This window comes from Sorex fumeus, unplaced genomic scaffold (assembly GCF_029834395.1).
Source record: "Sorex fumeus unplaced genomic scaffold, SorFum_2.1 ptg000063l, whole genome shotgun sequence".
In the NCBI taxonomy this organism is placed as follows: domain Eukaryota; kingdom Metazoa; phylum Chordata; class Mammalia; order Eulipotyphla; family Soricidae; genus Sorex; species Sorex fumeus.
Window position 1 is genome coordinate 17,333,876 of NW_026606120.1, and position 22,645 is coordinate 17,356,520.

Below are 22,645 nucleotides of genomic sequence, written 5' to 3' on the forward strand. Positions count from 1 at the left end.
GGCAATGTCATCCTACAGAAAGAAGTTCACATTGGAGTATGTCATACTGAGTGAAGTCAGACAGAAGGAAGGGACAGATACAGACTGATCTCGCTCATATGTAGGCCGGAAAGACACACAGCAAGGTAGCAACAAAAGGCCAAAGGCAACACAATGGAAGAACTGATCCAGACATTAAGTTGGTGGGATGGAGGGGGAGGGAGGTGATGATGTTAAAATGTTAAAGGTGGTGTTAAAATTATGCGCATGCAAAAACTCGTTAACACTATTGTAAAGAACTTTAATAAATTAAAATCACTTGATCACTTGACAGCCTGTTACTCATCGATTTGCTCGAGCGGGTGCTAGTAATGTCTCCATTTTTCCCTGTCACGTACTAGTATAGGCCAATGGCAGCTGCTTGGTCAAGGAACATGAAAAGCCTCAAACTGATTATTTAGGGTCTTGATGAAGAAGTCTGACTATCTCATAGGTGGCAGCCATGTGATCATTTGACATTCCGTGGAATCCAATTGGTAATGGCTCTAGTCCAGCGGTCATCTCCAAATCACATTACATGTCCAGCCCATATGATTTTCGACGCCTTGGCAAACGAGACAGCGTCCCTAATTCTTGATCGTCGATGGAGGCTGGAACTCTGGATTCTTTCTCTCATTTGAGTGAAGCGTGATGCTCCAAGCATAGCTCTTTTGATTCCTCTTTGGGAGACCTGAATAGTGTTCTCATCCTGTTTTTTTAGGGCCCAGGTCTCTGAGACATATGTTAGTGCAGGAAGAACGGTGGAATCGAAGAGATGTGCCCAGAGCTGGAGGTTCTTCATCCTCTTAGCTATTTCTTCAACGTTCTTGAATGTGTTCCTAGTCACTCTCTTCCTCCTGCACAACTCAGATGCCAGGTCATTCGTTTTGTTGACTTCTTGAACTAGGTACACGTAACTGCTGTATTCGGAGATGTTCGTTCCCTTGAGAGTGAATGGAATGTCAAGATCGAGTCCATTTCTCATAAACACTGTCTTTGTGAGATTCAGCTGCAGTCCAACCTTTCCACACTCATGGTTGAAGTCAGTCAGCATTTGTGCCGCTTAGCTAATGTTTGTTGTTATTAGAACAATGTCATCAGCGAAGCAGAGGTAGTGTAGTTGCCGACTGTCTATCTTTACTCCCATTCCTTCCCATTCCAGTTCCTCGCATGAAGTTCTCGAGGGTGGCACTGAAGAGTTTCGGTGAAATGGTATCACCCTGCAGAACCCCTCTCTTGATGTCGATGATCACTTCCTTGTAGAATGGTGAGATACTGGTAGTGAATCCATAATACAGCTCATGGAGGATCGAACACCCTGTTTGGCTAGGGATTCGATGATCGTTTCAGTCTCAACCCCCAATATCTCCAATACCCAGCCACCGTCATGCTCCAGGCCACTTTCTGGACCTCACATCATAAGACACTTAATACACATCTTCCAAGATTACTGCACCATATTTGATGGGGTTGAAGTATGATTTGAACCATGGGAACACCTGCAAGGGTGATTAGAGGCCGCCCAAAAAGCCTCTATCCCTCTCGCAGACCCCGGCAAGCTACCCAGAGTATTCTGCCCGCATGGCAGAGCCTGGCAAGCTATCCATGGCATATTCGATATGCCAAAATCATAAATACAATGGTTCTCATTCCCCTGACCCTGAAAGAGCCCCCAATACGGCAGCGTTAAATCAATTAAAATAACATTTTTAAAAAAGAAAATACAAAAATAAAGGTCCACATTAGCAAGCAACAAAATTTTCAAATAAAAGGGAAAAGACTGACCAACCCAAACATTGGTTCTGGAAAGATAAACCAAATTAACTAGGGGGAAAAGAAACACTGTCTTTCCACTGTCCTCCCGTTGTTTGTCAATTTGCTCGAGCGGACCCAGTAACATCTCCATTTTGAGACTTGTTGTTACTGTGTTTGGCATATTGAATACGTCACAGGTAGCTTTCCAGGTTTTGCTGTGCGGGCAAGATACTCTTGGAAGCTTGCTGGGCTCTCTGAGAGGGGCAGAGGAATCGAACCCAGCTCAGCCGGGCTGGCTGCACACAAGGCAAACACCCTACAGCTGTGCTATCATTCCGGGGGGAAAAGAGAAATGACCTTAAATGACAACATTTTTTTCCCTTCTTTTTCATGTAGGAGTACTACTATTTACCCAGCCACTGATCAGCTGATTGAATTGGGCATGAACTCCAACTTACTTTTTCTTTTTTTATTATTTACAATGTTGTCCATTAAATCACTGTGAGAGCAGTCACAAAGCTTTTGGGTTTAAGTCTCAGTCACACAATGAAACAACTGTACCCTCACCAGTGTCCATTCTCCACCACCAAAAACCCCAGAATACCCCCATACCACACCCTCCCCTTACCTGTGGGGCAGATGATTTCCACATTAATCTCTCTCTACTTTGATCACATTCAACATTTTGACACCAGACCCACCATTATTATTTGGGATTTTACCCCAACACTCAGATCTGCTGAAATGACAAACTTTAAATGAAAAGAGGAGACATTTAAATCAGTAACGGAAATGCAAAGGAAAATCAGGCTACTGAGAACAACTCTACACCACAGATACTGAAAAATAGATTATGGGTGAGAAAAGGATTTTAAAAGATCTATTACTTCTAAGTTTAATGAGTCAGTCATGAAAAATCTCCCAGCAAAGTAAAGCCCAATAGAGGGTAGTTTTGATGATGATTTTACCAAATATTTGGTGAGACCTGAAGCTTTACTCCTGCTGCTCAAACGCCCAGCTCTCAGTTCCACCAGCTTCCACCAAAAAAAAATGATCTTGGAGTGAAGATCTCAAGATTAGACCAGCATCTACAAAACACACTGAAGAAAACATACAGAACTATTTTGGATAGGGACTTCAGAAGTGTTATTAGTGATTCCACTGGACAAAGAAATCAAGAGCAGAAATAAACAAATGGGACCACACCAAACTAAAAAGCTTTTGTATGGCAAAAAAAAAAAGGCTAAAATTAAAAGGTATCTTATTGAGAGGGAAAAAAACATTTGCAACCTATGCTTTTGATAAAGAAATTGATATCCAAAATATATAAGACTAAAATACCAATAACTCCATAAAAATAAAGATTGGTCTATAGTTACTGATGGCAACATTTATGTCCTTAGGGGTGATGCTACATGGAACACAGGATGAAAACCATATCACATGAATACTACACCTGTACCTCATTTGCAAACACACCCACACTGAACTTTACTTCCCCCAGTACACAGGCACCATAAACTCCTAAAGAGGCTCAGAAGGAAAATGATGGATGCTGACCCTTCACCCTCACCCTTTTCTGTGTCCTGAAAGGCAAGCAGTAAAGCTTCCGTGACTTGCTACTCCCAGGAGAGGATCACACAGTAAACTGCAGTCTTCTCTGTGCCCGTACAGCATCTTCCTCCCCGCTGGGGTTTCTCAAGACTCTTTCCAATTGCTCTTTGCTCGCCCTTTTGATAGCAGACATATCCTCCCCTGACAAAGTCCTGGTGGGGTAAAGGAACCAGAAGTAGCACTGTCCCGGTACCAGAACCGCCCAACTATGGTTTCTTCTTGTTTGATGGGTTCGACGTGCTCACCTCTAATCCAGCAGATTGCTTCCCCAAATAAACAACACAAAATCCATGCCTCTACCCACTAGCCTTTCTAGTGCTCTCTTTGAAATTAAGGTGCTTGAACTATCAGAGGTCTGGGATTGCAGCATCTCACTCATGTGCTTGCAAGAAGCAAGGACTGAAGTACCATTGCTCTCTGAAAAACAACTATCTGTGCCAAACAGTATCATGGAAAAAGAGCAAACACTTTACAAACTAAAAAAATATACCAAAAGTGTAGTTCCATTGTCAATTTAATTTGCTCAACTGAATCTGACCTGTTTGGATCACACCCAGTGATGCTCAGGGGTTACTCCTGACTCTGCATTCAGGAATCACTCCTGGAAGTGCTTGAGGGACCAGTGTGGGATGCCAGGGATTGAACCTGAGACAGCAGCATTCGAGGCAACACCCTACCTGCTGTCCAATCACTCCGGTCCCCAGACCTAATTTTTTATGTTTGCTTAACTCTTACATCTCCTGCCAACTTAGGTACCAACTGCACCATAATTGGGCATTCAGGTAATGATGATTTCATTACTCTTAGTCAACAAAACTGTTTCATTTACTGAAAAGTGCTGAAACACAGATCTTGGTTTCTAATTCTTTTAGGAAAAGAAAAGTGAAGCTCTGAGGAGTATGTTAGCACTAGTACATTTTCCCCATGTACTACTGTGACCTGAGACACTTCTTGCTCTAGGAATAAGGATTTCAAATTAGGAACAACTTTCGGCTGGCTTTTGCATCACTGCAAACTGGCTCACAATGCAGCAGAGGTTTGTTTTGTTTTGGTTTTAAGCCACACTGGCTGTGCTCAGTAATTCCTTCGCACTCAGGAATTAATCTGGCAGTACTCAGGGACGGCAGAAGTTCGTGCTGTGGGGATGGAGTCTCCTAAAGGAGAGAGAAGCCGTTTGAACAATATAAAGAAATCACTGCACATGCCAGCGGGTAGAACATACATGTACTTTTAACCAGAGAGGAAAACAATTATGAGTTCATAAAAATGAGATCCTTTTGGGTTTCAGCACATAGTGCATGTCTAGAAATATGTTAACAACAGAATACCAGTTTTGTGTGGGAGAGAGCATTGTACTAATCAGAGAAAGTTGAAGGGAACACCCAGCACTGCATTAAACACACATCATTGAGCCTTTGGCAAAACTTAGCTTTGAACAATGAAAGATATTCCTCAATTCAACATTATATTTAGGAGGCAGATCATCCATAAAATGGATAGCAAATGCAAAGAAGTAAGTTTGAGTCTGGTCATTGTCTCAACTTGAGGCTTCATTGCTATTCCAGGAAGGATAAGAGCTTCCAGTAGAAAGAAACTTTGAAAATGTTAGTCAAACATGCTAGACAAATCTACATTCCTTTCAGTCCTAGGGACTGGACCCTAATGAATGATCAGGAAACAAACAAACAATAAAGCAAAACCCACTGCTTTTGCTGGGGAAAACTCCTCTCAAATTGTGACCTCCATGGGTTCACAAATCACTAATGACTGAATTTTTCAAAGAAAGAGTAGCCTCTGTTGAAGGAGGTCAACAGGGAGAGAGGAAGGAGAGAGATTTGAGGGGCACACAACTAGACTGGTGGATAAAGTATTGAGATCCAGCAAAGACCAAGCCAACCTGTGTGCTGAGAATGGGGAAACTTTGTCTAAGTTGCTAGAAGAGGCCATGTGAGCAGCGCTGCCACTGACCAGTTTGAAGGAAAGATCTGGTTCTGGCCCTCCAGTCAGAGCCCTTCACGGAATGTTTCCCCAGCCAGGCCCTCCTGGCCCTCCCCTCCCCCACTGCAGAATGTCTTGGCCCAACATTCTGAGATTTGAATCCAAACCTCTCCCTCACCCACTCGGATCCTGAGCATCTGCGTGAGCAGTTCACTGTCTGATACAGGTCCTGCCTTTCGCCACTGTGAAGGCTGATAAGCTGTAGTGGCCTCTGGCCTCGTCTACAGGGATGGGGTCAGAAGGAGGTAAGCCTGTGAGGGTGTCTGTGTATGTGAGAAAGTCTCTGCCACCTTGAAAGCCTTTGGGTTCAGAGTTATCCTGACTGGGGACACCATGTTTTGAAGGGGTAAAAGAGGAGAAAGGCCTGGGCTCCATAGATAGCTCACCTGCACAGCAATGGGAGCCCAGGAGGACCTGAGGGGACTGGGAGGGCATCCATGGAGGTGTGTCAAATGACAGGGGGAAGGTCGTGAGTATGGACAGAAGGAGGTAGCAGGCATATTGTTGCTTTGTGTGTGTGTGTGTCCCTGCTTGTGGATGGGAGAACAAGGCCATTTGTCGTGTGTATGGAGGGTCTGTTTGGTGGTGGCACAGGGAACACCGAGGCATGCTGAGTCCTTGTCCCCTTCTGTGCTCTAGAATAAGTTTAGAAGGATTTGGACTTGGGCTGAGCTCAACCTGATGTGGGCAGCTCAGCAGAGATGGTCCAGCCTGAACCTTGTTGAGTGAGGTTGTCTGTGTGCACTTCTGCCATGATGGGTCCACGCGAGAGCTGGGCTACAAGTGGCTAACTGCCACAGTCAGAGCCTGACCCTCCTGCAGATGGGAACTCTCTCCTGGCTGAGCCCAGCAGCTGTCCTGGGTCAGCAGATTGGGAGACAGGTGACTTCAGCGTAGTTATGACTCAGACTCCTGAGTTGTTCTGGATTGTTCTTTTGGTGAAGTTTGTTCTTCCATGATCTGGCATTTCATGGTGCCCAGCCTGCATTTCAGCTCTGAGGTGAAGAATGATTGGTAATCACATCCCCCCTCATACCCTAGAGGGGTGTAGGGATGAATGTGTGTGTGTGTGTGTGAGAGAGAGAGAGAGAGACAGACAGACAGAGAGAGATAGAGAGAGACAGAGACAGAGAGAGATGGAGGGAGGGAGGGAGGGAGGGAGAGAATGTGGGGGGGGTGAGGGGGTGTCTGTATGTCTGTGGGTGTGATTTGTTGGGTTTTCCTGAGTACAGTCTGTGAAGGTCTGTTCCTTGAGGGGAGGTGGAATGTGCTGAGGCAAAATGAGCATCCTCAGAGCAGTTGGAGCCTCAGGGCCTCTGTCTTGAGCGTGATGCACACAAGCTCTAGGGCGTCTCTAGGACGAGTCTCTGCCTGAGTTCCTCGTGTGCAAGAATGGTTGCAGATAATTTTCTCTCTCCTGGCACCTGGTTTATGCCTGATGTTTAGGATCCTGTCACTGGGATAAAGTCTTAGATTATTTAGAAGATGTCACCAATTTTCAATCTACCATGACCACCAGCTCCAGAACTCTGGAAACCTCCCAGTGTCTGACTGGTGAAATCTCTGGCCTTTTCCATCCTTGCCATCGTCCCTGATGGAACTGGCGTAACTCATGGAGCCCAGAACCACTCTCCAGGCCCCTCTCGTGGGAAGGGAATGTTGGAGGTAGAAACTGTGACTAAGTGTTTGAGAGACAGGGTGGCAACACCCGCCAGTGTGGAGGGTTGACTGTGGGTTTACTGTGCACAGGCTAGGCAGTGGGTATTGTGCTCCTGTCTGGGTCCCGGGCACTTCCTGGGAAGGACACATTCTCAGAGGTGTTTGCCTTCTTAGTTAGTGAAGCAGGAGGCCCTGATGAGCCTACAGCCTGAGTAGACAGTCTGTCCTTTAGACTCTGTTGTCATGGGACCCTGTAGGTGCTGAGCACCTGTGGTGCGGCTGGTCCAGTCTCTGTGACTGACCCTGCAGAGTCTCTTGCCGACATACCAGTGTGTCCAGGTACATGTTGGGAAGCTCCAAAGAGGCTGGAGGGCAGGGTGTGAGAGGTCAGTGTGATAAGCATAGAGGCCATCCCAGGACACAAGGACCCTGGCCTTAGGATCTCCACAAAGCATAACCCAGTTGGAGGGGAAGGATGGCCTGTGTCAGGGACTCAGGGCTGAGACAGGGCATGACGCCTCATTCCCATCAAAGGGCCTGATCTAGAGATGGTTGAGCCAATGAGGCACCACTGCTCCCTGCACCATCCCCCTCTCATTCCCCCTCCCTCCTCTCCACAGAGTCTTCCGTGGTGCTCCCAGAGATGACCATGAACCTTGGGGTCTCCGGAACTGCTTTCAAGGTCTTGCCCTTTCTCAATCCAGGGCCTCCCCCAGCCACCACCCTGGGAGCCGATCCAGATGCCCCTTCTGGTGACCTCGGCCAGCGCGCCTGGCATTCCTCTGGTGCTGTCACCTTTCCCCATGATGCCCGTGGTGGCAGGAGCTGCCGGTCCTGGCCCCCACAACCCTGGACCTTGCAAGGTCATCATCCAGGTCAGTCTGAAGTGGGGCTTGTGGAGTCATCCCAGAACCAGCCTGTCATCCTGACACAGGCTCCACTCAACTGGGGGGCCGCAGAAGCTCCTACTGCGGTGGCCGGGCATCCTGCACCCCTCTACTTGGTGTCCTCTGGGCCAGAGACAATTATGCCCATCCCAGCTACTACTGTCACCCAGGCTGGGAAGGAAGACCATCGTCCTCAGGCTCCACTGCCAATGACCCAGGTGGCCCCCATCATCCTCCCATCCAGCAGTGGGACACTGACCCAGTAGGTTTGTGGGGACAGTGGTCTGGCGGCCACCCGGAGCCAGGCACCCCCTGAAAGCTCCAGCAGCTCCAATAGCGTCTACGAGAACTTCCAGCCTTGGCAGCTCTTCAAGGCCCTGACCCGGAGGTATGTTCCTCAGACTCCGGACACTGAGGCCCTTTCCTGCTTCTTCATGTGAGTCCCTCGGGGGTCCTGGAGCTAATGGGAGCTTCCCAGGAGGGGACTGGGGTGACACCCAGGGTAGGGTCCATAGGAGAGCTGGAGGAAGGATGAGGACCCTGTGCCCAGGGATAGCACATACAGGAATCACCCTCAGTGCATCATGGCCTGTAGGACCGGTGGCCACACTGCCCAGCACCTCAGCACAGCCCCACTCACTGGCTGTACTCAGGAATGCCATCCTGGGGTTCCGGCTCAAAGGCCCGTAGCGACCAGCCATGCCATAAGCCTCACCTCAGTCCCCTGATCAGGGTTGGTCCCGACCTGTGGTCTGAAGGACAGACATTCCGTTCCGAAGACCAGACACAGCACAGATGTACCAGGATTCAGACAGGCTATGACTGCTTGGCCTTGGCGTCTTATGACGGATCCCCAGAGCTAAGAGTGGATGCCAGCACGGCCACTGGACTGGGGTATAGGAGGCAGAGTTCACTCTGGGAGGGGAGACCAGGCCGACATTGGGGGTCAGGGCACGGGTGTGGGGCGGCGGGGGCTCCCGGCAGACACAGACCCTGACCGAGCCTGTTCTTGCAGCCCGGTGCTGCGAACCCTGGCCCGCCTGAAGCCCACCATGAGCCTGGAGGAAGGCCTGCGACGGGCCCTGCAGGAATGGCAGGGCAAGAGCAACTTTGACCTCATGATCTACTACGACATGGCGGCCAATTGAGTCAGGCCTGGGCAGAGAGTGGGTGTGTAAACACACAAAAATAAAAAGGCCGGCGGTCAGGCCGTTTCCCCACTCCACGGAGATCGATGGCGATGGTCAGGCGAAGGAAGGAAACGAGGCCAAGCTGGCTGGTCTTAGCAGCCGTTTATTACATGGAAGAGATGTATGTCATGGAGGCCTCAGGGATCCTCAAGCATGTGCGCCTTTGTTCTCTCAACCTGTCCTCAGCCCCATCTTCCCAGGTTCTCTGATGCACGTGTCCCCCAGAGAGCCCTGAAATCTCCCTTATATAGATCATAGTACCTCCAAAGGGCGCAATATAGTGATGTCATCAAAAGGAGTTACAGAAAGAACATTGAGGGGGCAAACCATACATTGTTTCTTTACATCCACATTGTTTCTTTACATCAGCAGGCCAGGAATCCTGGCCTCACCTTTATAAGCACTTGGATTTGCATCCCAAAGACCAGCCTGGCCAGAGCTGGAAATCTACATCCCAAAGATCAGTCCTGGCTAGCACCTGAGATCTGCATATCCAAGACCAGCTAGGTTTCTGTGGAAAAGGGAAGCTGCTTCATTATACTGAAATCATTTACTGAAGGCAGTTTGGAGGGGAGAAAGTTCAGTCTCATCCAAGCTAGTCAGGACACATAGGAAAACTGCTTCTAGGACGTGTTTCTCCTCTCCTGGTCCAACCAACATAAGCACACATAATATTAATCATTTTGTATGGACACAGTAAGAAATACCTTGAGCTTATAGAATTGCTCTCCCAGGGCCATCTCAATCTCAGACTGTCGTGCTCAGGCCAGATACCTTTCCTATTCCTAGCAGCAGGGTCCTAGTCTCGTCGTTACTTTTGGATCATGACAGCATTTGCCTATGATCAAACTCTTAACTTATAGTTAAGAATCGTGGCACCTTGGCCTGGCCCATCGCGATGCCAGGGTAGCACATAACTTACCGGCTTGCCCTGGTTCCATCCAGTCCCACGTCGGGACCCTGCCCTTGGAGTGCTAGGAAGTGAGGGCAACTGAGGCTTAAGTTGAGAAGGCAGATGCCCAGGAGTGAATAATATCCAAAGCCAATTAAATCCTAAGTTATAAAGCATAATGTTAATTAATTGTCTTCCTGTATCTATACAAAAGGACATTGCATTAAAGTAAACTGCTCAAAAGACATAAGGAGAGGAGAAAGACAATATTAACTTACAGTACAGCTTCAGTGTCTAAGCAGGATGAGACCTTACAAATTGGTGGGGGAAGAGAGCATAGACGAGGTTACAGACAGGCAAAGTAATGGGAGTGACTCGGGAGCACTGTGATGGGTGCAACCTGATAAACCTAAGCTCCGTGTACTCCAACATCTCACCCTTTTCTGTTTACAAAAACACAAAAATTTGAAATAGACAAAGGAACAATTCCAATCACAAAACAGTCTCATATGTAGTAGTAGTAAAACTTCAGTCCGCCCCTGAACCCAGAGCAGTGCTTGTTGTAAAGTGTCCAATAGTCCTGCACTGTTCAAGGATAATCAGAGTCATTTAGTTGCTTTTTGAAGAAATGAGGTGTGCAGATCACAATTTGAAGAGTTGTTTTTGCAACAGCAGCAGTAGTAGTCACAGCAATGAGTCCCAGAGAAACAACTGTTAAAGAGTCCTATGAACTTCAGGAAGCACTGGATCAAGCAGGGAGCACTGGAACAGGAGCATCACAACTTCTGTCAGGAGCTCTTCAGCAGGGGAATGCAGCCATTCTCTGTTCAGGTTCACGGCAGTCATAGATGTGAAACCTAGCTTATGTGTGGAAAAAACACTTTTAAAAAGTTATCAGAGGCTTTGAGCATTGGGGTTTGGTTCATCTCCATGTCTGGGGGTTGAGAAAGAGGCAGGGGGAAACTCCGGGAGAAACAGTTATCCTAGAGAGAAATTAAAAGGTGTTCCTATTAAAAGTTTTTCCTTCCTCCTTCAGGAGATGAGGCACCTGTGAATTCCAAGGAGAGGGTAAAATTAAAGAATTGTTAATCCAAAATATGGGGTCCAGGCATTGTCAACCCACAACCTATAAGCGAAGGGTATAAGGAATACTCTTAATTTGATCTCATGATATGTTAAAGGCCATTGCTTCAGGCCTTCTGATGCTGGCTCCTCTGATTTCCTTGTGAATTCCAGGTGAAATCAGCTTGGCGATGGCTTGGAGCTGGAATTTAGAGAGTTGTAAGACTGCAAAGGTCTGAAAGTTAATGCAGGTAGATGAATTCGGCTCCTGATGAAATGCAATGGGACCCAAAGTTTCTTAGTGGAGTTATCTGTTGAAAGAAAAATATAGCCTTTTCCTCGAATGAGGTGTCTCCCTGCTACCCTGTCTTTGTCAATTTTTAATCAAATTAGGAGAAAGTTAATAATTTTCTGAGACTGTGTATCTTCCTGAAAATGCTTTTCAGCTGCTGTATGACTGCCCTTGAGGTAAATTCAAACAATTTTAAAGAAAACAATGTCAAAGAATAGGAGTCAAATGGGGCATTCCTCCTTATTTATTTATTTATTTATTTATTATTAAATATGCCCGATTCATAGGTCCGGGAGGACCAGAATGAGATCTGATATCAGTAATAAAAACAAGTTCAGAGCCCTTTTGTAAAAGAGCCTGTTGCTGCTGAAGCAATTGTTGAGCTATATAGCATTTGATGATGTACTTAGAAACTCAGTCACAATACCAGGGAAGAGACCAACATAAACTGAATCTGAGATGATATTAGTAGGCCGTGGTACATGGGCCAGAGAAAAAAACCAATGTGGCAAGTTATAGCCTTCATTGGAAGCTCTTTCCTGATATAAAAAATAACCTGCTTCATAACCATACACACACACACACATGCACATGCAGAAGTATCCTAGCGACAATGCCTTCTGTCCCTCACCAGACTCAGCATCTGTGATGGCTGAGTGGGTGAGCACCCAGGAATGAGGCGTCTCTGTGCCTCCTGGGTCAATAAGCAATGGCTGAGTGGGAGAATAACCACGTACCCATTGGCCCTGAAGCCGTTTCCCCAGAGGTGGCATCTCACAAACTAGAAGTAGAAGTTCACTTTCCCAAAAGTAAAACTGTACCAGCCTGAATCTTTGAATAACCTTCCTTGGAACTAGCACTTCACCATTGGTTCTGTTAAAAAACCTGAGTGTCGGTTGTCCAGACTGAGTTCCTGGCAGATATTCTTGGGAATCAAGACTAGAAACTAGAGAAGGCTTTCTCCACCTCTGACCTGACTGAGGTCTCTCAGGGAAGCTGAGCCCTTTTACACAAAGTTCTGCTCGGTTTGCCAGCGCAAATTCACCATAGACACAACGCTTTGATTCCAAAGTTTCTCACTTTTTTCCTGGCTCAAAACCTGATGCACGTTAGGTGCAGAACTCAGCTCCGCATGTCCCATACACGGGATAGCTTGTTCCCTGAACTCAACCGCTTGTCGGTGAGCCTCTAGATACGCTCCTTGAGGAACAGAGTCAGGGATCGGAGATGCCTTTTCCTTCCCTTCCAGACAACCATGAAAACCTGATGTGCTGCTTGTAACGTTTGCTTGAGCAAACTCCCTTTCTACCTGGGGGTTCCAATCTTGTCCCGTTGCACCAGAATTTAATCTGCAGGGACTCTGGGTGAGAGAAATGGTGACTGTATCAGAGCAGGGAATCTTCAAGGCGGCACTCCCTGCTGTGGCTGGTAGCAGTGAATCTACTGACTGGAGCTCTGAAGCTCCACACTGGGGAGAAGGGCTGCAGCTGGGAATGTCCCCTGATTTTGCGGGGCCTGGGGCTGGCCCCACTACAAGTTTCCCGAAATGGGGTCACCAGCTACGCCAAGATTGGAGGGGCAATCTCTGGCCCAATGGTTTCCATTATGGCATAGTGGACAAGGTCCGGGTGGTCGTCTCACAATTGCACGTTTGGGAGGTGCCCTGTAATCCTTACGGAGGTGGCCTGACTTCCCACAATTAAAGCATTTGGCCTGAATACGCCTCTGTATGGCATAGGCCTCGACAGCATTAATACGTGCCTGATGTTTGACAGAACCAACATTCCGACATGCCTTCAAGTACCCCATTATGTCCTCCTTCTCCGTAATGGGGTGCAGAATGGCCTGGCAATCCTCAGTAGCATTTTCAAAAGTCAATTGTTTGGACAAAATCTCATGCGTTTCCTTACCCTTAACCTGTCTTTCAATGGCTTCCATCAACCTTCCTATGAAGTCTGCATAAGGCTCTGTGGCACCCTGAATAATCTTTGTATAGCTTCCCTTGAATTCAGCATCTGCATCAATCCTCTCCCAGGCCCACAGGGCGGCGTCACGGACATGAGCAAAAACAGCACGAGGCAAGGTGACTTGCTTCTTAGGGTCGTGCCATTTCCCTTCACCTATTAACATCTCATAAGTCAAATTAATCCCTGAAAATTTCCGTCCAGCATGGCCTAGGCTCTGAAGTTTTGCCTTGGCCTCATCACTGAACCACATCCTCCACTGGATGTACTGAGAAGGGCTTAAGCACGTCTTAGCAACCACATGAAAATCTTGAGGTAGCCAGTGAGCCTTTTTACTCCAGCCTGTAAGATACTCCTTACAGTACGGAGATGTAGGTCCGTAAAGGGCACAGGCCTTTTTGAAATTACTGAGTGAATCCATTCTTCACCCTTCATAAGACGGAGACTGATTCTCCTCCAGCTGGATGGGAAAAAAGAGACGGAGCTCATGGGGTCTGGGTGGGATTGACCACTTACTGTCGAGAGGTTTCAGCTGTAAGCTTCTATCGGGAGCGTGTCCCGAGCGGCCTGGAGGCCTCTTGGCTGAGGAGCGGCGGCTCCTATGAGAAGCCTCCTGTACCAAGCCACTCTCAGACTCAGAATCTGAGGAAGTGGTAGCTGGCTCATCATATGCATCACTTTCCTCTGACGCACTAGAAGTGGAGTCAGACAGAGGAGGTGGGGGTCTCTCTGGCTTGATATCAGTAGGGAACGTTAATTCATCAGTGGCAGAGAGATTTTTGCTCTGAGAAAGTGTTTGTACTGTAAATGCCTTGAGCTGCTTTCGGGGCTTGGGTACAGGAGCAGTCAAACATTGCGCATCAGGCTTCTTTCTAGGCTTAGGTATGGGAGGAGCCGAGGGTAAGGCTCTCTCAGTAGTGGGAACTTTCTTAATTTCATCCTTAATCTTAAAATCCTCTCTGTTTAGCTCCTGAGGAAAGCCTTCCATAGTATATCTAACATCCTCCTCCTCGGAGCTATCTTCCAAAGCCTTAAGAACGGAATAGACAATTTCCCAAGTTACCCAGAATTGTTTAGGGATTTGAGCCCCTTCCTTAAATTCCCTGAAGACATTACCTTTAACCTTTTCCCAAACCTCAGGCGCCAAAGTACCCTTATCTGGAAACCAGGGATGAAATTTATAAACAGTTTTTAGGCAGGACCGGAGTTGGTCCCGAGAAACACTATGTCCAGTTCTATTTGCAAAATGCTTAATCTATTCAATAAAAAAATGGCCACGATCAGTTTGGCGTGAAGAATTTTTAGAGGAATTCACGCGACTCTGTTTTTGTCCCATCTTAGTGGAGGAGTACAGCTAGCAGTTTAATTCACCGCACCACAAAATCTAAGTTCTCCCACTGAACTTTGCTAGAGTGGGGGTGTACCAAGCGCTGTTCTTACCTTTAGTTGTGCACCGGTTGGAGGCTCGTGCCGGCCCAGGAACGCCAGTTGTGTAAACACACAAAAAATAAAAAGGCCGGCGGTCAGGCCGTTTCCCCACTCCACGGAGGTCGATGGCGATGGTCAGGCGAAGGAAGGAAACGAGGCCAAGCTGGTTGGTCTTAGCAGCCGTTTATTACATGGAAGAGATGTATGTCATGGAGGCCTCAGGGATCCTCAAGCATGTGCGCCTTTGTTCCCTCAGCCTCTGTCCTCAGCCCCATCTTCCCAGGTTCTCTGCTGCCCGTGACCCCCAGAGAGCCCTGAAATCTCCCTTATATAGATCATAGTACCTCCAAAGGGCGCAATATAGTGATGTCATCAAAAGGAGTTACAGAAAGAACATTGAGGGGGCAAACCATACATTGTTTCTTTACATCCACATTGTTTCTTTACATCAGCAGGCCAGGAATCCTGGCCTCACCTTTATAAGCACTTGGATTTGCATCCCAAAGACCAGCCTGGCCAGAGCTGGAAATCTACATCCCAAAGATCAGTCCTGGCTAGCACCTGAGATCTGCATATCCAAGACCAGCTAGGTTTCTGTGGAAAAGGGAAGCTGCTTCATTATACTGAAATCATTTACTGAAGGCAGTTTGGAGGGGAGAAAGTTCAGTCTCATCCAAGCTAGTCAGGACACATAGGAAAACTGCTTCTAGGACGTGTTTCTCCTCTCCTGGTCCAACCAACATAAGCACACATAATATTAATCATTTTGTATGGACACAGTAAGAAATACCTTGAGCTTATAGAATTGCTCTCCCAGGGCCATCTCAATCTCAGACTGTCGTGCTCAGGCCAGATACCTTTCCTATTCCTAGCAGCAGGGTCCTAGTCTCGTCGTTACTTTTGGATCATGACAGCATTTGCCTATGATCAAACTCTTAACTTATAGTTAAGAATCGTGGCACCTTGGCCTGGCCCATCGCGATGCCAGGGTAGCACATAACTTACCGGCTTGCCCTGGTTCCATCCAGTCCCACGTTGGGACCCTGCCCTTGGAGTGCTAGGAAGTGAGGGCAACTGAGTCTTAAGTTGAGAAGGCAGATGCCCAGGAGTGAATAATATCCAAAGCGAATTAAATCCTAAGTTATAAAGCATAATGTTAATTGTCTTCCTGTATCTATACAAAAGGACATTGCATTAAAGTAAACTGCTCAAAAGACATAAGGAGAGGAGAAAGACAATATTAACTTACAGTACAGCTTCAGTGTCTAAGCAGGATGAGACCTTACAAATTGGTGGGGGAAGAGAGCATAGACGAGGTTACAGACAGGCAAAGTAATGGGAGTGACTCGGGAGCACTGTGATGGGTGCAACCTGATAAACCTAAGCTCCTTGTACTCCAACAAGTGTGGGTCAGGGTGGCTGCAGGCCCGAGCTTCAGGGGCTGCACCCAGATGGCCGAGGGGCAGGGAGGGCTTGGCAGCCCGGGAGGCCCTTCCCCTGCAGAAACTTGTTCCTCCCGGAGCCAGGACACTTTTCCCCAGCCCACTCTGGGGCTCCTGACCACAGTCTGAGGGTCACAGTCCCTGACCTGCTGTGACCCTCCAGGGCCAATGTGGGGGATCGCTGGGGGTGCTGGGGTCCGTGTCCACCCCATTCTCTACCCTCCTGGGGACTGGGCCATGAGCATCGCCTGTCCCTTACACATCCTGCTCAGTCCCGTTCAACCCGACTCATCAGGGCCTGTGTTCCCCACACCAGGTTCATGGAGTTTGAGGGGGAGGAGGAGATGGAGGTACAGAAACTGCAGTGGACGAATGGGGTGCACGGCCTGCCACTCCCCGCCCCACCCAGGCCTGGGCCTCAGGGGGCTCCAGGCCCACCGCCAGACCAGCAGACAGGTACGGACCCTGCTCCCAGTTAAGGGCCACAGGACCTGGAAAGGCCCTCGTGGGTCTTGACCTGTTAGGAGCCTTCACTCTCCCGATGACCCCCAGACCAGTGCTCAGCGGCCCCCTGTCCACGGGTTTCTCCCTCTCCTAGCACACCCCACGCTGCCTGAGGCTTCAGACTCACCTTTGAAGTGGGGTCGGAGACCCTGGGGACACAGTTGGTCCCTCCTCCCGTTGAGGGCCACCTCATCCCTCACGCAGCCACTGGATTCTAGGGCCCTGATCCAGCCCACAGGGACCCGTCAACAGCTCTGTGCTCAGTGCTGTGTGTCTGAGGGCATGGACGCGGGGTCCCCTCACATCCCTCTCTTCTTCCTTCCTCCTCAGCCTGTGTCCCCAAGAAGGCCAGACCCCGGGCTCTGGCAGTCCGCCCCAAGACACACAAACCTCAGCAGCCGCCCAAGAACAAGGCCCCCAAAGAGATCCCTCCTGAGGCCGTGCAGGAGTACAGGGACATCATGGACGAGCTGCGAAAGGCCCCAGATTCAGTCTGCAGGGAGCCCATCGGCCGACGGGCAGCGGACAGGGAGGAGCAGCAGGAGGAGGCTGGCACATGCCCTGAGCCGGGATTCCTGAGCTATATGGATGAGCTGTGCTCCCACAGGCCTTTGTCACCAAGGTGGGGGTTTGGGTGCTGCTGTGGGGTCGGAGGGTGCAGGGCTGCTTCTGTCCAGGGCTTGGCAGTGATGTGCGGTCTTTGCTTTGAGCGCTGTGTGTAAGTGCACACCTGTGTTTGCATATTTCTGCTTGTGTTTGTGCGTAAGCGGGCAGAGGCCACTGTGAAGGCACCTGGAGCCTCTGCCCCCTCTCTGGGGAGCCTGAAGTCCCCACCCCTGCAGGCAGGGCCGGCCCCCTGTCCCAGCCTCACTGCCCCCACTCTGGACAGCAGGGCTCCCCGCATGCTGGGAGAGGCCCCTCCTGGCCTGGGGAAGCTTGGGGCAGCAGAGGGCTCCAGTGAGGAGAAAGAGGAGCTGACCAGCCTGGCCTTCCTCCAAGCCTCTTACAATAGCCTGCTGCTCTGGGGCTTACCCACGAGCCCTGGCCCTGACACTGGCCCCGAAACTGGCCCCCACCTGCCTGGAGGTCAGGGGGATGCCGAGCTCCCACCCACTCCCACAAGGGCCTTCAAGTCTACTGACCCTTCCAGGAAGCGTCCTCTGTGTGGGGGACCAAGGCAGGGCACTGCTGAGAAGACCCCCTGCCCAGGGTGCACCCCAGGGTGTGTAGGGGCTCAGCCTTGACTGTGGATCAGCAGGGCCCCTCCCGGCCCCCCCCAAGAGAAAGTTCCAGCCTTCCGTGGCCGAGAGGAGGAGGAAGGGGCACAAGAGGCCAAAGGATGGCTGTAGGGGCTGGTCCCAGATGGCTAGGGGAGAGGAGGGTTGGGAGGGCCTTGGCAGCCCAGGGAGACACTTCGCCTGGGGAAGCTTGTCCCTCGGGAAGTCGGGAGGCGTCTCCCCACCCCGCTCTGGGGCTCCTGACTACAGCCTGAGGGTCAGAGTTCCTGATCTGCTGTGACCCTCCAGGGACAATGTGGGAGATGGCTGGGATTGCTGGGGTCTGTGTCCACCCCATTCTCCACCCTCCTGGGGGCTGGGCCATGAGCATCCCCTGTCTCTGCCTTATCCTGGCACTCTGCTTGGACCCGGGCAACTCGACTCAGCGAGGCCTGTGCTCCCCACACCAGGTTCAAGGAGTTTGAGAACGAAGAAGACATGGAGGTGCAGAAGCCAAATGGGGTGCAAGGCCTGCCGCCCCGCACCCTGCCCAGGCCTGAGCTTCAGGAGGCTCCAGGCCCACCGCCGGCCCAGCAGCCAGGTACCAACCCTGCTCCCCAGCTCAAGACCACAGGCCCTGGGAAGGATCTAGGGGTCCTGGCCCTGCAGCGAGTCTACACTCTCCCGGGGACCCCAAGGCCTGTGCTTAGTGGCCCCCTGTCCCCGGGTTTCTCCCTCTCGCTGCATACCCCACGCTGCTCAGGGCATAAGATTCACTTATGACTAGAGCTCAGAGACCATGGGGACATGCTGGCCCCTCCCCCATTGAGGGTCCCCTCGTCCCTCACGCAGCCACGGGATTCTAGGGCCCTGACCCAGCCCACTGGAACCCGTTCCCAAATCTGTGCTCAGTGCTGTGTGTCTGAGGGCATGGATGCGGAGTCCCCTCACGTCCTTCTCTTCTTTCTTCCTCCTCAGCCTGTGTCCCTAATACGGACAGCCTCTGTGCCCAGGAAGCTCACCCCGAAACACATGAAACGCAGCAGTCCCCGGAAACCAACGCTGCTAGAGATCCCCCCTGAGGCCGTGCAGGAGTACATGGACATCATGGAGGAGCTGCTGAAGGTCCCCGACACAGTCTGGGGGGTGCCCCAAGACCAATGGGCAGCGGGCAGGAAGGAGCAGCAGAAGGAGGCCGGGACCTGCTCTGAGTAGGGGTTCCTGAGCTACGTGGACGAGCTGTGCTCCCAGGAGGCCTTTGTCACCAAAGTGAGGGTGCGGGCCCAGGGCATGCCCGCACCAGGGCTGCTCTTGTCCAGGCCTTGGCAGTGAGGCCTTGGCAGTGACGTGCAGTCTTTGCTTTGAGCTCTGTGTGTCTATGCACACCTGTGTTTGCATGTTTTTGCTTGTTTTTGTGTGCACGTGTGCACGTGTGTCTCTCTGTGTACAAGCAGTGGCCCTTGTTTGTGCCTTTCTGAGTTTGGTCGATGTGTGAACATCCCTGTGTGTACATCTGTGTGTACTGTGTGGGCTCTGTGCAGACACGTGCAGAATCATGTACACGTACCTAGAGGTGGAAGAGAGTGTATCATTTGTATCAGGTGTGTGCTTGAATCCATGTGTGCTCACATGTGCTACTCTGTGAGAGTAGGTATATAGTCCGTGTGCCTTTGTGAGTGCGGGTGTGTACGCGTCGCTGTGTGTGTGTGTGTGTGTGTGTGTGTGTGTGTGTGTGAGCGTTCCCGGCTTGTGTCCGTGTGAGACTGTGCAGCCGTCCAAGCCTGTGCAGCCGTCTAAGCCCGTGCACTGTGCTGGGGAAAGGTGTGTTTGCTTCCTCATTCCCTTCTGTTCCCTACGAGGACCCTCACCCCTGCTTCCCTCTCCCAGGTTGAGGCGATCCTTCATCCCAGCTTCCTGGAGCACCTGGTCTCCCCAGAGTCCCAGCTGGATCTCCTGGCCCTGGCTGAGGAGCTGGAGAAGGAGGAAGGACTCACCCCCACACAGGTGAGGGCAAATGGACCTCTGGAGGTTTCTGTCAGGGACCAGGGAGTTTAGGGAGGGTTCAGGTAAGGAGGTGAGCAAGGACCCTGGGCAAACAGAAAGGACTTTTCTGGGTAGGTTCGGGGAAGGAGACTCTATGGGGAGACGGTGACTAAGCCTGGGAACTCAGACAAGCCGGGCGGCATGGGTCAAGGAGGCGCGCACCAGAAACGGGGTCCCAGCAAGTGCGATGCCCTCCTGCCCCCTTCATGTGAGGCTTCAGGGACAAGAGGACATGAATACTGCGTGAAGGGAGGATGATGGAGGGTTAGATGACCCTGAGGGAGCCACAGAGCTTAAGTATCTTCTGTTCAGAGGAGTAAGAGTCACTCTCTGTCCCACCTTGCAGCCCTACATGCCCACACTGTCCATTCTCCCCCAGATTGTGCAAAAGCATCTGTAGAACTCACAGGATAAGGATGTCATGAAGGCTCGTCCCCAACACCCGGTGACCCTAAAGGACTCCAGTCCAGCCAAGACAGCAGCAGGCCACGGCACCCCAACACCAATGTGGGGCCACAGGCCAGGGACCAGCACTGAGTCCTGCCCGCCTGAGACTGACTCTGGACATGCCTCACGGCCTGGGCGGGCCGAGGCCACTGTGATGGCACCTGGAGTCTCTGCTCCCTCTCTGCGGAGCCTGGAGTCCCCACCCCTGCAGGCAGGACGGGCCCCCCGTCCCAGCCTCACTGCCCCCACTCTGGACAGCAGGGCTCCCCGCATGCTGGGAGAGGCCCCTCCTGGCCGGGGGTCGCTTGGGGCAGCAGAGGACTCCAGTGAGGAGAAAGAGGAGCTGAGCAGGCTGGCCTTCCTTCAAGCCTCTCACAAGAGACTGCTGCCCTGGGGCTTACCCAGGAACCCCGGCCCTGACACAGGCCCTGACACTGGCCGACACCTTGCTGGAGGTCAGGGGGATCTCAAGCCCCCATCCACTCGCACAAGGGCCTTCAAGTCTACTGCCCCTTCCAGGAAGCGTCCTCTGTGTGGGGGACCAAGGAGGGGCACTGCTGAGAAGACCCCCTGCCCCAGGGGGCACCCCAGGGTGTGTAGGGGCTCAGCTTGACTGTGGAGCTGGAGGGACCCTCCCTGCCCCCCCCCAAGAGAAGGTTCCAGCCTGCCATGGCCCAGAGGAGGAGGAGGGGGCACAAGAGACTAAAGGATGGCTGCAGGGGCTGCTCCCAGATAGCTCGGGGGGTGGGTGGGGGGAGGATCTTGGCAGCCCTGAGAGGCCCTTCGCCTGGGGAAGGTTGTCCCTTGTGGGGTCGGGACGCTTCTACCCACCCCGCTCTGGGGCTCCTGACCACAGATGAGGGTCACAGTCCCTGATCTGCTGTGACCCTCCAGGGCCAATGTGGGAGATGGGTGGGATTGCTGGGGTCCGTGTCCACCCCATTCTCCACCCTCCTGGGGGCTGGGCCATGAGCATCCCCTGTCTCTGCCTCATCCTGGCACTCTGCGTGGACCTGGGCAACTCGACTCAGCGAGGCCTGTGCTCCCCACACCAGGTTCAAGGAGTTTGAGAACGAAGAAGACATGGAGGTGCAGAAGCCAAATGGGGTGCAAGGCCTGCCGCCCCGCACCCTGCCCAGGCCTGAGCTTCAGGAGGCTCCAGGCCCACCGCCGGCCCAGCAGCCAGGTACCAACCCTGCTCCCCAGCTCAAGACCACAGGCCCTGGGAAGGATCTAGGGGTCCTGGACCTGCAGCGAGTCTACACTCTCCCGGGGACCCCAAGGCCTGTGCTTAGTGGCCCCCTGTCCCCGGGTTTCTCCCTCTCGCTGCATACCCCACGCTGCTCAGGGCATAAGATTCACTTATGACTAGAGCTCAGAGACCATGGGGACATGCTGGCCCCTCCCCCATTGAGGGTCCCCTCGTCCCTCACGCAGCCACGGGATTCTAGGACCCTGACCCAGCCCACTGGAACCCGTTCCCAAATCTGTGCTCAGTGCTGTGTGTCTGAGGGCATGGATGCGGAGTCCCCTCACGTCCTTCTCTTCTTTCTTCCTCCTCAGCCTGTGTCCCTAATACAGACAGCCTCTGTGCCCAGGAAGCTCACCCCGAAACACATGAAACGCAGCAGTCCCCGGAAACCAACGCTGCTAGAGATCCCCCCTGAGGCCGTGCAGGAGTACATGGACATCATGGAGGAGCTGCTGAAGGTCCCCGACACAGTCTGGGGGGTGCCCCAAGACCAATGGGCAGCGGGCAGGAAGGAGCAGCAGAAGGAGGCCGGGACCTGCTCTGAGTAGGGGTTCCTGAGCTACGTGGACGAGCTGTGCTCCCAGGAGGCCTTTGTCACCAAAGTGAGGGTGCGGGCCCAGGGCATGCCCGCACCAGGGCTGCTCTTGTCCAGGCCTTGGCAGTGAGGCCTTGGCAGTGACGTGCAGTCTTTGCTTTGAGCTCTGTGTGTCTATGCACACCTGTGTTTGCATGTTTTTGCTTGTTTTTGTGTGCACGTGTGCACGTGTGTCTCTCTGTGTACAAGCAGTGGCCTTTGTTTGTGCCTTTCTGAGTTTGGTCGATGTGTGAACATCTCTGTGTGTACATCTGTGTGTACTGTGTGGGCTCTGTGCAGACACGTGCAGAATCATGTACACGTACCTAGAGGTGGAAGAGAGTGTATCATTTGTATCAGGTGTGTGCTTGAATCCATGTGTGCTCACATGTGCTACTCTGTGAGAG

At 51.4% G+C, this 22,645-nt stretch overlaps 1 pseudogene; it reads left to right on the forward strand.

The window, feature by feature from the left end:
• Nucleotides 1-8,071: 8,071 nt before the first annotated feature.
• LOC130036179 (NUT family member 2G-like) lies at nt 8,072-19,911 on the forward strand (annotated as a pseudogene).
• The last annotated feature ends 2,734 nt before the right edge of the window (nt 19,912-22,645 follow it).